We start from the raw sequence: 4,781 nt of genomic DNA, 5'->3' as shown, positions 1-4,781 counted from the left end.
AAGAACACGCCTTCAAGTTAAATTTCTCAAGTTTTGTTCTTAACATACGAAAGATTTTTTTATTAAAACCGAAGTTTTAATCCGCTGCACTAATTCACCCCCCCTCTTAGTGCCGCTCCGATCCTAACATGCCATGTTATGTACTAGGCCTGATATAGCGCATGCTCTGAGTGTCACGAGCAGGTATCAGGCAGATCCAGGCTTGGAGCACTGGAAAGCAGTAAAGTGTATCCTTAAGTACTTGAGAAGGACAAAGGATCTTTTGCTAGTATATGGAGGTAATAGCCTTAAGGTTGAAGGCTACACTTGTAATATCCCCCACTTTTAAAAATGTATTAATAAGGATTTATATGTAAATTGGGGGACCTATATGTAAATATAGAAATTACAAGGACTAAACTGCTAAGTTGCAAAAAGAAAAAAAAAAAGAAAAGGAAAAGTATTATCCCACCGCCTCCCACGCACTCTGTTTCTTTCTAGAAACAGAGAGAGCGGTGGGGCGTGAGGAGAAGAAGGAGAGTGGTTGAAGAAAAGAAGAAGAAGAGGGAAAAGAAGAGAGGAGGAAGAAGAGAGGAAGAAGAGGGAGAAGAGAAGAAGATGAAGAAGAAGAAGAAGAGGAGGTGGCTGCAGCGAGGGCTGCAGCGAGAAGCTGTGGGGCGTGGGGAGAAGAAGAGAGGAAGAAGAGGGAGAAGAGAAGAAGAAGAAGAAGAAGCAGAAGAAGAAGAAGAAGAAGAAGAAGAAGAGAGGATGATAGCTGCGGCAAGGCTGCAGCGAGGAGGTGTGTGGGGTTGGGGAGGAAAAGGGAAGAGGAGAAGAAAAGAAGGAGAAGAAGAGGGAAAAGAGAGGGAAGAGGGAGAGGAGCGAGAGGTGGCAGCAGCTAGGGCTGCAGCACCTCTGTTTCCTGCAGGTGGAAACAGAGGAGAGGTGGGGCGTTCGAAGAGGAGAAGAAGAAGAAGAAGGAAGAGAAGAGGAAGAGGAAGCAGGAGAAGAGGTTGTGATACCTCTGTTTCCTGCAGAGGAAACAGAGGAGAGGGTGTGTGTGACGTCGGGGAGAAGAAGGGGAGGAAGGAGAAGAAGAGAAGAAGAAGAAAGGAAGGAGAGGAAGAAGAGAAGGGAAAGGAGGAGCTGCGGCTGCGGCGGTGGCAGCTGTAGCTGGAAGAGAAGGAGAGGAAGAGATGGTGAGGAAGAAGAGAAGAAGTAGAAGCGGGTGAAGAGGCGGCACCTCTGTTTCCTGCAGGAGGAAACAGAGGAAAGGAGGTGCTATTCGTCGGGGAGAAGAAGGGGGCTGCAGCTGCGGCGATGGCAGCTGCAGCTGGAAGAGAAGAAGAAGAGGAAGATGAGCAGGGGAGGAGGGAGAGGTTGCGGCCGTGGCTGCGGCCGCGACTGCAGCAGTTGCAGCGGGGAGAGAAGAAGAAGAAAGGAAGGAGAAGGAAGAGGAGAAGGGAAAGAAGTAGCTGCGGCTGCGGTTGTGGCAGCTGCAGCTGTGGCAGGGAAAGAGGAAGAGAAAAAGGAAAGGAAGAAGAAGAGAAAGGGAAGGAGAGGAAGAAGAGAGGAAGAGGAGAAGGGGCTGCGGCTGCGGCGATGGCAGCTGCAGCTGTGGCTGGGAAAGAAGAGAAGGAAAGGAAGAAGAAGAGAAAGGGAAGGAGAGGAAGAAGAGAGGAAGAGGAGAAGGGGTGGCAGCTGCGGCAGTGGCAGCTGCAGCTGGAAGAGGAGGAGGAAATAGAGCAGGGGAGGAAGAAGAGGCTGCGAGTGTGGTGGCTGCGGCCGTGGCTGCGACTCCGGCTGCGGCTGCGACGTTGGCTGCGGTAGCTGCGGTAGCGGTGGTGGCTGCAGTAGCTGCAGTAGCTGCTTTTGGGAAAGAGAAAGAGTAGGAACGAGAGAAGGGAAGAAGGAAATAGTGCAGTGGAAGGGGGCTGCGGTTGTGACCGCAGTTGCGATTGTGGCAGCGGCAGCGGCGGCGGCTGTGGCAGCTGCGTTTGGGAAAGAAAAAGAAGGAATGAGAGTAAGAGAGAGCAGGTGACTGTGCCTCGATGTTCGACACGTGATGTAGTTACGAAGAAAGGAAGAAAACGGGAGCATAAAACGAAACAGAGAGAGGACACGGAGGAAAAGTAGAAAGATTGGACTGGCACCTTCCTTGGATATTCAGATCAAAATATTTGAAAGGCAAGTTCCCTGATCGTTTCTCCTATAATTGCTCTGATATTTCTTATTTCAAGTTCCCTGATCGTTCCTCCTATAATTGCTCTAACTTTTCTTATTGCAAGTTTCCCGATCGTTCCGCCTGTAATTGTTCTAATCTTTCCTATTGCAAGTATCCTGATCGTTCCTCACTGCAATTTTATCTCTACATTTTCTTTGAATATGAGGAACTTTGAATTGTTCTAGCCTTGCATTTGATATATCTCCTGTTTAGACGTAACGATTCGAATCTGTGCAACTTCTGATATTCTGACCTTTTGATACCGAGCTGCCTATAAGTCTTTGTTGGAAACTCTGATTTGTTCAAAACTGATTTCATTGGAAAATAGACTCGTAGACCTTTCTTTGATATATGGATTGAAAGATTTGGAATCCAAACACCTGTCCAGCTATCTGTTGAATCTGACATTAGGAATTCTGCCAACAGAGATTTTGTTCTACGACACTTGCTTACCAAATTATTTGTAACTCTCTCTGTTGGACAGTTCAATTCATATGAAGCATGTCTTATCTGAAAGTATTATCCAATGATTATTTCTGAGTAAATTGGAGCACGTTTGATAGTTTGAATCATTTGTTCAATGTGCCTTCTGTATTCTGCCAGAAATCGAGCTTTGGTCGATTTCTCATATTCTGGTTTCATTCCTTTGGAAATTGATATCCTTTAGCTTTCTTATTCAATTGAGCTTTATATTACTGCTTTGAATTCTTGTATGTTCTTGTCCTTAAAGTTATTGCATTCTTGAAAACTGTTGTGTAACGTTTATGCTATATCGTATTGACTCATATAGGCACATGTATATCCTATTGTTCCGTATTTGCTTTCGATATGTGCCTATTCCAGTTTCATTCCTTTGGACATTGAATTCATCAAATCTTCTTATTGAATTGAGTTATATGTGATTGCTTGGATTCCATATGTGCCCTTGCTTTCAATTCCTTTCAAATCTGAATATGCTTGTGAAATATTATTGCTTACTTCGGATTGACTCGTAAATGCACATGTACACTTCGTTGTTCCGCGTGTGCTTCCGACATTGCTACTTGTTGTTGAAACTGCCCTTTTGTACTCTGGTGTGTGGGATTGTCTGGACCTTTGCCAGAAATGGTAAAGGGTATGCGCTATTTGCCCGCTATGTGGGGTCCCGCTATGAGGGATATTCTGTTTGCGCTTGTTGCCCGCTATGTGGGTATGTGATTAGAGCCTGCGATGCTCTGCCGGCCCCCTTTGACTTCACCTAGACGTGGGTGGATGGAGCTCCCAGACGTGGGAGACTTTTGTCAGGTGGTCATTCAGAAATGGATGAATCACATTCTGACTGAGATCCCACTACACCCTCTATGTGTTTGATATGACATCCAGAGTTTTGGTGAGTTTGTTTCTGTTCATACTCTGGATAAGATTGATATGATTGCAACGTCAAGGACGACGTTTGAGCTCTTGTACGATATGTGTACCGATATGCTCTGAAAGGCTTCATTCCCTGATGATTTTGTTTCGAAATGTTCCATATGCCGTTGATATGCTTCGGAACATTTTATATGCCATTGATAAGCTTGATATGTTTCCTTTGCTTCTGATATGCTCCAATTACGCTGTGCTCCATTTGCTATGAACTGATATGTTCTTATATGTCCTATTTGCCATCGATATGCTCCAATTACTCTATGCTCCATTTGCTATGAACTGATATGTTCCGAAATGTCCTATCTGCCATTGATATGCTCCAATTACTCTGTGCTCCATTTGCTATGAACTGATATGTCCTGAAATGTCCTATCTGCCATTGATATGCTTCAATTACTCTATGCTCCATTCGTTATGGATCAAATATGTTATGAATGACATGATACGTATGATTTGGTATCTATTGAGATGGTATCCTTGAGAATTTTTGTATTCTGCCTTACATTATGATACCTTACTCGTTTGAATCCGTTCCTTTTGTTCTGAATATGCTTTGTCACTTGCTGAGCCGTTTTTGGCTCACTCCGTTGTTATATAAATCTTTCAGGTCAGCTTGTTACTCTTCGAGATGTTTGATTTGGGCTGAGGCAGTGGATAGCTATTCAGAATGATGGGCAAGTCTGGTTGGTTATTACGATATTGTTGTATAAGTATGTTTTGTATGTAATGAAATGTTGTCGATGAACTGAAATGGATATACTGTGTCAAAGTGTTAGGAGATCTCTCTTATTTGGAATTTCTGAATGTTAAGCCTAATTTATAATGATATGAACTTGTGGTGAATAGTTGGAGTTCTGATTGTATAAATTATTTAGCTTGTGGATTTATAAATATTGTTCATGTTTGTCAAGTTGGCTTGGGTTGCCATAAATGTGAATTATTGAGTGATGTGATATATGATTATAAACTGCACAGGTTTTATGGATGTGAATATGAATAGAATGTTTTTTAGTGTCCTCAAACGTTAGTTTGGATCCTGGATTGGTCTGTGATGAAAAATTTTAAAAATCATGGATATTTTGAGGGGCGTGACAACACTGACTCGAGTTTTCAGTCTGATGTCGATGATAGCAAGTCGAATTCAGGGTATGTGTACACCTTGAATGGAGGA

General features: G+C 43.6%; 1 long non-coding RNA gene across 1 annotated transcript; it reads left to right on the top strand.

Annotated features, from left to right (window-relative positions):
• The first annotated feature begins 241 nt into the window (after window positions 1–241).
• LOC135623732 (uncharacterized) lies at window positions 242–4,520 on the top strand. Its single transcript, XR_010491471.1, has 2 exons — window positions 242–2,166; window positions 4,218–4,520. It is a non-coding gene; the product is annotated as an uncharacterized LOC135623732 (long non-coding RNA).
• Window positions 4,521–4,781: the final 261 nt, after the last annotated feature.

This window comes from Musa acuminata, chromosome BXJ1-3 (assembly GCF_036884655.1).
Source record: "Musa acuminata AAA Group cultivar baxijiao chromosome BXJ1-3, Cavendish_Baxijiao_AAA, whole genome shotgun sequence".
Lineage (NCBI taxonomy): Eukaryota > Viridiplantae > Streptophyta > Magnoliopsida > Zingiberales > Musaceae > Musa > Musa acuminata.
Note: the sequence above shows the minus strand (reverse complement) of the source record. Positions and strands in the feature narration are given on the sequence as shown.